We start from the raw sequence: 10,766 nt of genomic DNA, 5'->3' as shown, positions 1-10,766 counted from the left end.
CTTCCATAATCTATTTTTCACTTCCCTATGTGGATTTTCCCATGTCTAATGAAAACTCATATTGCTGTCTTCCCCTCATTAGTAAGTGCTCTTTCCTGAGTCTCTGTTTCTCATAAGATGTGTCAGACCTTCATAACCTTGATACTACTATCCCATCTGTAAAAATTGGCTGAAATGGGTCAGACAATTAAAATGCAGCTGTGATGGGGGAGAGGGAGGCAGATAGAAAAATACAGAAATTCAAACACACATACTGAGCATATTTCTCCTTTTCTTAAGGGTCTAAGTGAGTTATGTGCTTGAGGAAAAGATTTAGAGCACTCATGCTGAACAGTGATTAGCTCCCTAATTCACTTGGCAATCCTAGAAGCTTGAATTTCTTGTACAGAAACCAGACAGAATTAGGATGCTACCAAATGGAGATTCACAGTATTTGCATCAATTATCGAGGAAAAGCAGTGAAAATATTATCCCTTCTGTACTCATCCTTCTTCATATGTGACTTTCACTGTCACAGAGGGCTTCTAAACTCATTCTCTGTGTATCTTAAATTTTTTTCATCAAATAAAGCATGGGTTTTAAACTACAGCCTGTTCAGTACACAATCATAATTAATTTCTTGATTAACATCCAAAATTTAGAGTGTCTCAAGGAGAGATACTTTCGAAAACCAGTATCTGATAAAGTAGGTAGCACAAGGCCATCAGTATGAAAGAGATCCATGTTGAATCATCTGGAGTTTGAAGTGGGCATTTATTCATAAAGTAATCCAGAAACATTAAAGCTAGCATCTCCTTGTTTCCCACCTTATTTTTCCTATAAGGAAAAGATTGATTTTTTTCCTATAAGGAAAAAATAAATATAATATTTAAGACCTCTATTGTGACATGAACTTTAAGGTCTTAAACCTAGAATCTCTACTAAGTTACCTTTAAAGATGAAGCAGACTGACAAAATAATATGAGATAGACATGGTAATCTTTGGCTAGTATAGATCAGCCCAGTTTCATTTAGCACACAGAATCAATGTAAGCTCATATCAGCAGATTTGTAAATGTAATTTTTGCTTTTCCTGACATTGTGGTTTTAATCTCTTGTTAATCCATATTTTATTAGATTAAACAAGAGAAGTAGTAGCTATTCCAAGAGATCAAAAAATAATTATTCAAAATGCCCAGTGAACACTAATAGTTAAAAATCGGGTACTTGATTATCTAAAGGAAAATTCACTCTGCATTGGTACCTGTATGCTGCATACAAATTGTGCATGAACCCTTAGAGTTGTGGAAAAATCTTGACAGACAATTGCTCATTAAAATCTGATAATTGTAATCAGAGTTCTTTGACTCTCTCTAATTGGTAACAACAGAACTAAAGTAATCTGTGCTTTTGGCAATCTGTCTGTCTAATGCATCTCATAAGAATTAAAAAGCAATATATAGAAGAAAAAATGCTTTATTAGTTACAGGATTTAAAAGACATCAATTAACTTCTTTAAACCCCCTTTTTTTTTCTTTTAAAACATGAGGCAATTTGTTTCCTTGATGTGCGAGCCATCATCAAATCTAAATTCACAGCAAGAACACTTCTGAGATAGCCCAAACTTATCATGAGGTTAATGAACCATTGCACTAGTCCGATCGAACCCATTTGTCAATGAATAAAATTGCTCATCTGCTATCTTGCAACATAATTTGGAATAAAACTGCCAAAATAAGAACTTATTTATGTTTCTCTTTGACAAAAATTGCTCCTTCAGACTGTAAAATGTGTGTATAGTGGCAGTAATGTAAGGAGAGCTTATTATTTTGCAGCAAAAGTCACATATTCAGTCTGAGCCAATTTCTGATTTTTGGAACATGGATGTTATGGGAGAGCAGAGTTGGACCTGCAGTACTTCCAGTAATTTCTGTTGTGAGGCCTATCAAGACAATTTAATACAGGATTGCATATGGGTTAGGCTACCCAGAATCTTTCAGGGGAAATTAGGGCTGAAAATATAAGCATAGCAGGTCACTATTACTGTGTTATCGTGCTACTCTGTTATTGTTGCACATATTTGTTGAATTAATGATTATACACAATAACAAATTAAGCTGGATGTGGTACATGTAAACCTGAAGGTTCCAGGTTTGGAACAGGCAACAAGGGAAAGTTGCTGACACATAACCATTGTATTAGTCACAAAGTCTTTTCTGCTCTTAACCAGAAGACAGGATCAATGGAAATAAAGTGGGTAACATTTTTTGCTATGCAGAAAGAAATTATATAGCCATCTACCCACTGGTACTGAGCATACAGATGTTAGCAAGCAGGCTTGGAAGCAAGTGATTCACTTCATCCACAGGAATTGCTGTCCCCTTCAGTCACAGGTGAATGAGTCCTGGAAGTTTGGACAGAGAATAGAAACAAACCAAGTAAGTTGTATTAGATCTCTGAGCCAGTAAAGGTAGAAAAGGCAAAAAATGATGTGTAAGACACTTGCTGTGGAGTGCATTTTCAGATTAACTCATCTGAAGTTGAAGAAAACTTTAGGAAATTCTTCAAAACCCTTCCTGTCTTTACAACACTTTGTAGTAAACAGCATAACATTCACAGGGCTGCTTAATTCTCCCCAGGTGACCAGAGATACAACAAAAAAAAACCCCATTAGATGCTGAGCATTTGGGATCACCCATCCTCTGAGTAAGGGAGCCAGCACACCTATGGAAAACCCAGGTTCAAGTTTATATTTGTTCATTTGATATGGAAAGCCTCAAATGCCATGTGGGTATTTTATGTTATTTTTTCCTGTCTCTGGAAAGGCCAGTCCTGAGAGACAGAAACAGAAATGTTTTAAAGATGATGAAAAAGTCCTATAGTGTTCCTGCAAAGACCATTAAGTGCAGGACAGTGTTGCCACTTACTGTCTACATACAGCTTTTAATTTCCATGGCTTACCATCATATGTTCAGTCATGGGTGTAAGCTGTAGCAGAATATGGGACATAAAAACTTTCCATAAAAAAGTTCCCAGTATTTAGACTTACAGCGCACTCTCATACTTGTCTTTTTTTTTTTTTTTTTTGATTAAAGTTCTTTCTTTTAAAATTTCACTTTAAAGTTCTTAAGATAATCAGTTACATTTTTCACTAGGAGCCAAGTTAATAAAAGCATTGGGTACATTGCAGGAAAGCGTTAGAATGGGAAAATCTTGTGCCAGTTAGGCAAGAAAATAAAGGCAGAAAGAGGGTAAATATAGAAAAGCTGGTATTGGCCTGGTTCGAGGAATTGGATAAGTTTTCTTGAAAGTTTCTGCTAGAGAATGTCTTTTCCCACTGTCTTAAGATGGTGCCTGGGATGATCATGTCCTGATGCAGTTGTATTGTGTAGGCCAGGGATACCCAGTACCTTTACTTTTGGATGGATGTTTTGACCTGGAAATTCTCCATCAGATATCAAAAGTGAACTAATTGAAATGAGAGCAAAATGCAACGCTGTGTGAAATACCCATGTTCTGTTTTTAAGCAAGAGCTTATTGTTTCAGATCATAAATCAAAGATTCCCCAAATGAAAGTTCTAATTTTGGGAACACTGTTTTGATTATCAGAATCAGTTACAAAAAAAGAACGTCACCTCAAACTTCCAAACATGTTGCTGGTTGTATACATGTCAGAGGAGAAAAAGAATAAAGGACAAAAGTAAATATATTAAGGTAGTAAAAATGTAAACAGATTAAGTTTAGCATAGACAAAAAGGTTGAGAAGTCATAAACTTAAAAATGGTTGATATCACCATCCACTCTGCTTGTAACAGATACACACAGTTTGAAGAACCTGTTCTTGGTGGAAATGTAACATCGGCAAGTTTGCCAATGACACCAAGCTGTGTGGTTCGGTTGATATGCTGGAGGGAAGGGATGCCATCCAGAGGGACCTTGACACGCTTGTGAGGTGGGCTGATGCCAACCTTATGAAGTTCAACCACGACAAGTGCAAGGTCCTACACCTGGGTCAGAGCAATCCCAGATACCTCAGAGCAGCCTTCCAGTATCTGAAGGGGGCCTATAGGGATGCTGGGGAGGGTCTCTTCGTCAGGGACTGTAGTGACAGGACAAGGGGTAACGGGTGAAAACTGAAACAGGGGAAGTTTAGATTGGATATAAGGAGGTAATTATTTGCTGTGAGGGTGGTGAGACACTGGAATGGGTTGCCCAGGGAGGCTGTGAGTGCTCCATCCTTGGCAGTGTTCAAGGCCAGGTTGGATGAAGCCTTGTGTGGGATGGTTTAGTGTGAGGTGTCCCTGCCCATGGCAGGGGGGTTGGAACTGGATGATCTTGAGGTCGTTTCCAACCTGAACTATTCTATGATTCTATAAATTGTGGATAAATATATGTGGTATTGTCAATCATGGAGACTCTCTAGCAAGTGACATTAAATTATTTTAAGTGTTAATTATCTTTACTATTAAAAACAATTTCTCATTTTCATCTTGACAGTTCAGTGTTTGCCAGTGGACCCTGTAGTGTCTGATGCTATGAAGAGGTTCTTAACAAAGCATTACTTGGGCTTACTTGTCCTTATGGTTTGGGATCAAGTCATCCTTTGAAAATATAATTTATAACATAAAGACTTTGATCAACTGGAATCTTTCATACTAAAGCTTGCAGAGAGGAACTGTGCAAGTAAGGAAGTATTTTCCACATTTGGGACCAGAGCTGTGCTTGAGGTAGTCAAGGATAGGATTTTTCAAAGAGGTCTTGAGGATTTACCTAGACAATAGAGATGAGTGTCTCACTTTTGGACCTCTTTGAAAACCCCAGTTAATTATCAGTGTTCGTATAACCCGTTGAACCTTCAGTAAGTTCTAAAAAGAATGTAAGTGCAATGATGGCTTGTATTAAACACAGCTTGTAAATTGTATAAAACACACTTTAAATCCCTGAATATATTGGTCATGTTCTGGGAGTTTCCCCTCTAGGACATGTATAATCAGATTCAGGTACAACTCTATACTGTATAACATAAGCTTATTAAGCAAATCATTGAAAACTACAAAGCAAGAGACTCTGACCGTGAGGTAAGCACTTAAGATCTTCTTCACCTTACTTCCAGCATCGTGTTTAAAACACACACCATATCTGATGTCTTTAAGTGCTTCTGGTAAAACTTAAGTTATTGTACTTAAAGATACTTTAGGTACTAATAATTCATGGGGGGCTGGAGCTAGATGATCTTAAGGTCTTTCCCAACCCTAGCTGTTCTATGATTCTACGATCTGATTAATAAAAGATGGAGGGAGGAAGGAAGGACTGTCCCACATTGTTCCTCTTCCTGAAGTCAAAAATACCACAGGTAGCTGTTAGCTGGAGACTGGGAGGTCTCTCAAGGTCTACAAGCTTCCAAACCCAGAGTCTTAACGTGTACAGAGCTACAACATGGTTGTGACAAAGGAGAAAAGAATTTTCATAGATTATTTCAAGTTGTTATCCTCTAGTTTACTTTTAAAAATTATTAATTGATCTACAGTGCCTCATAAGTGAGTAATTTCCCAGCCCTTCTCTGACACACTGTTTGTTGGAAGGGATATTCATTTGATAGTGTTTTGGAGGTGTTCTAGGAATGCCTAAAAAGCATTAGCTTTTTGGCTTTATCGCTGCTGCAACAGATGTGCTGAAGTCCTGAAAGGAAGTTAGTATTAGTCATTTGAGTGGATGCCATAAAAACAGGTACAAATGAACCTTAGTACAGATAAGGAAATATATCTTTATAATCAATGCTGCAAAAAGCACTGAAAGGCTTTACAGGTTCCCATTATGCTAGATAAATGCTACCGATAGTACCAAACCCACCATGTCCCCAAAGCTTAGGATTCAAGCAGATCATGTAGCCAAAGCGTGAAGAATAGAGGCACAGAAAGACAGTTACAAGTGAGGTAATGGGCAGAAGTAGTTCCTTCTCACAGCCCATCTTAGGCCTCAATTGCTATTACTCCCCTGGCATTATCTTTACTTCGAAGTTAAATATTAAACAAAATTCACACTGAAAAAGAGCAAATAATCTTTCTCTCTGGAGGTGTTTTCGTTGATTATAAACTTACTCCATCTGGAAGCTTTTTGTGTTTCCTTTGTAAGCCAGACCAAGCTGGTTGAGAAAACCAGCCTGTTTGGGACATAAAGCAGTAAGGGACCTCTGATTATCACTTACTTAAAAAGTTTCTTAATCTGATGCTTAAGAAATAATGACTGTTTCCTATGCAAAACCAACATTTAGTTAATATCTTTTAGCACCATTTAAGGTATTTTATTTCTGAAACCTATAAAGCTCTTGTGCTGGATTCTAACCTGAGGGCTTTCTAACACAGCAATTGCTCTTTGTTTTACATAGGCTTCCCTAGATATTCTCACGATACAATTTCCATCCTGCCTGCAGTTATATTCTAGAAACTACACTGTAGATTTTTATATCTAGGAGATACAAGACTTAGGGATAGTGGCTCATTCTTGCATATTTATGTACGCTATGCATGTAGCGAAAGAGCCATCTGGGGTTCTGTGACTTGTCATTTATGGCAGTATTGGCTTCCAGGTGTAAAAGACCCAGCATTACAAAGGTTTGCTACCTAGCGCAAGTACCTGCACTGTAGTACCTAGTACTAAATGCAGGGAAGACTAAGTGGTTAAGCCAGGCTTTTCTCCACAGAGAGATGACAGCTAAAAATGTTTTAAGATGCCATGGAAAAGCATTTCCTAGGAAGTTATTATTTTGGTTGACTGCACACTAGTAGCTCTTTGTGGTCCAGCTTGTGCATGTTCAAATTTCCCATGCATTGCACGTAGGTGGTATGAGACAGCCCCTGCCCTGCATTTCCTAAAGGAATTTCAATTTAAATACAGAGGACAGTGAATCTTACAAGCTTCCTATCACAAGTGTACTACCCACACTATGGTGTTCTTTTTGTCTTTTAGTTACATAAATGATGACAGTTACTAAAATGCTAGCAATCAGTTAAAGGATTATACTTGTCCGAATCATTTTTGGTGCTAAAATTATATTATGCTGTAATAAGAGTTTGTCTTTCCTGTTACTGAGATTTGGAGAAAGTTTGACTTGCTACCTGGTTGTTAATGGACTGAAGTAATTCTCAAGGGAATTATGCCCAAATAGCCAGTTCAGAATCGTATGTTTCTTATTTAGGTTTCTTAGTTCAGCTTTTAGTGGACATCTATCCAGCCTGTACACATAATGTTCTTTTCACAACTTTATATCACTACAAAGACACATAGTTAAGTATAAATGGAATAGTTCCAGCATAATCAGATAAATGCTTTTGAACCATCTTAAGTTAAACCACCTTCCCCCCAAAAAGTGCCCTTGGATTAGAGTAAGTGTCACTAGTTTGTATTTATAAATAAGCTACAACTTCTGTCTTAACCGTTAGTTACTCTCACTTTTAATAGGAAATTGTTGGAGTTTTGTTACAGAAACATCTACACAGTGGCAATTTGCTCGTAAGCTCTAACTCCATTCTGCTCAGCAATAAACGCAACAGGGGGGAAATCCTGGCTCCATAGAAGTCAAGGCAGAGGATGTGGGAATTTCAGCACCCTGCAGTTCAGAGTCATTTTGTTGACTTCACTGGAGTAATATTTCACACAGTAATGTGTGAAAGGTAAGTTTTTTGAGTGATGCTGGTAATGAGGCAACTAAAATGGTTTAAATCACTCTGCTAAAAAAAATTGGTGTTGAAGTGTTTGCTTTAAAAATTCATTATCTGGTCTTAGTTAGTGGGGGGGGGGTAAGGGTGGAAAACTAAGTTACAGAGAGAAAAGAAAACATTCATAGAGGTAACAGGAAATTATAATACTCTTCTAAGTACAGATACCATTGACTAGACTGGTGGCTTAATGGTGTATAACGCGGTGTTGTTAATTATCTAGTCATCCCCCCCCCCCCCCCCCATGACATTTACAATCCATATATAGACACAAAACAGTACTTGAATGCTGAGTGAGCAACTCTGCTTGAGCATTTATGGGTCAACTTGGTCATTGCTTGCATTCAGCTCAGCTGCTTTCCATGGATTGCCTCGGTTAAGTGGAGCTTGTGAAACAAACGGAACGGAAATGTTCATGACATTCTATGATTCTATGATAACAAGCGAATGTCTCAGCTATTTCCCCACTTTCCCTTTGTAATTGTTCCATGGCCAGATCTTTCTGTTGTAGGTATTTTCAAGATCTTGGACACCTCTTGATAATGGAATCCAGCATACAAGGAGCCCTCTTTCTTTCCCATAGAAGGGGATATAAATGTAATTTCTCATGTTCTCCTGGGAAGGTATTTTTCCAAGAGGCCGAGTTCGCATGTTGTTCTACAAGGCCAAATTACACTTCACACTCTGATATGCTGCACTGGCCAAGACAACTCTGCTTGCTCTATTGATCTTTTCTTTATAACTACCAGCACCAAGTGGCTTTTACATATATGACTGCTTGTAACAACTGTGAGCAAGTACTGCTGCAACTTGAAGAGAATAAAAATCTAACCAGGGTTCTTAATCTCACCTGTAGTGTTGTGTTGCTGTAATACTGTAATAGATGCTCAGTTCGGCAATTTATAAAGAGTTAAAAAATGTAAAAGCTGTATATGGAGTTTCTTGGTGATTAAAAAGTTTCTCAAACATTTAAAAAATAAATAGGTATATTTATTAAAATAAAAAAAATAACCGTGACATAGATACAGGGGTGGCTATTCGGCACTGTTGGACAAAACCAGTATTGTTAATCAACAAATACATAAGTAGGAAAAGGATGCCTAGAAGTCACAAATAGGGATTTATTTTTCTCACCTTGGTTCCTGTTGTGTTGGAGTAGCAATAATCAGCCTGAGTAGAGCCTGTCTGGTTTTCGTTCCAGTTACAGGACTAGGGATGTTAATTTATTGCCTTGGAAGTCGCCTCTCAACCTTTTCCAGATTTCTTCTGGAGGAACTGGCAGGCAATACTGAGCACTGGTGGAGACAAACAGTGGTGGTGAGAGCAATGAAATAATGTCATTTGTGATCTGTCTCATGAATTTAACAGAAGAGCCTCAGGCAGCCCGGCGTCTTCTGCCACATCATGCACTTTCATCATGCTTAAGAGGCGTTGCTAGTGGTCAGGTGTAGGTAAGAGAAAATCGGGTCAACAGGTAGTGATATCTGTTTTCCATTCATTATGAATTTAACCCATTTAAGAGCATTTACAGCAGAATCAGCTCCGTGAGTCATCTAGTCCCTCTTACAATCCTGATGCTCTCTGAAAATGAAAATATTATATGAAATAAAGGGGAAAATTATGAAACTTATAATGGACATCAGGCTAAGGGAACAAATTTCTTTTACAATGGCATGAGAAGTACAGCATGGTACCATAACGATGCAAGTACTGTGTAATAACACAGATGCAAGCAGCATCATTTTGAGTTATGACTGTACTTTATTTTGAAATGAGGATAACACTGTTTGGTCATGGCTAATCTGAATTCAAACCAGCCATCTGTAGAAGACAGCTTCTACCATAAGCAATTATTAATTCCCTTAGCCATCTAATCTTACCCTAGAAGATTTATCTAAAAAGAAAACAACCTTGCTTAAGGCAACTTTTTTCGTTTTAAGTAAATGGAGGTCCTTTTTAATAGCACAAAGCGCTTTTCACTCAAGCCAGAGTTTTGACAGAAAGACAAAGTATTTTGAAATTAGAGTGGTTCATTTGTGAACATCTAATGGATATTTGGTATAGATGGAATCTAATTGGTAGTGGCTTTTAGGTTTTATAAAGTTTCCCTGATTATTTCTTACAAAACTGACTTCACTGATATGGCGATTTCACACTGAGATATAAAAAGAGGAGCCACTGATTAAGGGCATACTGCAAACAATACTTTGCCTTATAGCTATTTTATTGCTCACCTGCGGTTATGGAGATTTTTTTGCTTTTCTTCTGAAGTATTTTGCAAGAGGCCTCACTATATTGCTCGTTGAGTTAATGGGCTTGCTTAATCATCATGGTTTGGAGAACAACAAAGAAAACTGCATGTGTCCCAATTTATACTGCAAATGGGAAAAATGTCTTCTGTAAGTATTAAAGGATGATTTATTTTAAAGAATAAAGCCCTTTGAAACCAATTAATAGTTGACCTACATAGTAATGCACATATCTCCACGTTTCCTCCCTCTTTTCATGGAAGTAATTTTTCAGTAGCAGAAAAAAGAGTAAATAAATACTTGTGATCATCCACTTCTACAACAAAGATTTTGAGGTTAAATATGCAAGCCTTTTTTGCACCATCTCCATAAAATTAAACCCATTTTATCTTTATAACCTGCTACAATAGTAGCAGAAGAAAATAGTCAGCAACAAATTCTTCCCTGCCTAACAGCTTCCTTGATATCTTTGTGCAATGTACAATGGCCAGCGAGAACTTGAAAACACACAAACAGAACCTTTGATTTTAAAGATCTAAATTCCCAAACCATTGGTGTAGCTGGAAGCATTTTCAGCCTGTGATTCTTCAACACACAACCAGGGGAGATGTATGGAGGCTCACGGGGAGCAGCATTGCACTAGCACAACACTTTGTTTGTTGCAACATCCTTATATCATTACTGCCCTTGCTTATAACTCCTGATGTGTATCATTACTATGCCTGCTTACAACTCCTGATGTGAGAAAAGAAACTTAGAAATATGAATTATGGATTTAATAACACATAGTATGTATGCTGGGGCAGAAGCAGTGCATTAAAGG

The 10,766-nt window shown here is 37.6% G+C and overlaps 1 long non-coding RNA gene across 1 annotated transcript; it reads right to left on the bottom strand.

Annotated features, from left to right (window-relative positions):
* Nucleotides 1-676: 676 nt before the first annotated feature.
* On the bottom strand, nt 677-10,092 carry LOC136006758 (uncharacterized). Its single transcript, XR_010609252.1, has 3 exons — nt 9,929-10,092; nt 8,829-8,989; nt 677-2,383 (listed from the first exon to the last, which is right to left on the bottom strand). It is a non-coding gene; the product is annotated as an uncharacterized LOC136006758 (long non-coding RNA).
* Nucleotides 10,093-10,766: the final 674 nt, after the last annotated feature.

Source organism: Lathamus discolor, chromosome 1 (assembly GCF_037157495.1).
Source record: "Lathamus discolor isolate bLatDis1 chromosome 1, bLatDis1.hap1, whole genome shotgun sequence".
In the NCBI taxonomy this organism is placed as follows: domain Eukaryota; kingdom Metazoa; phylum Chordata; class Aves; order Psittaciformes; family Psittacidae; genus Lathamus; species Lathamus discolor.
The sequence above is the reverse complement of the archived record's forward strand: the minus strand, read 5'-3'. Positions and strand labels throughout refer to the sequence as shown.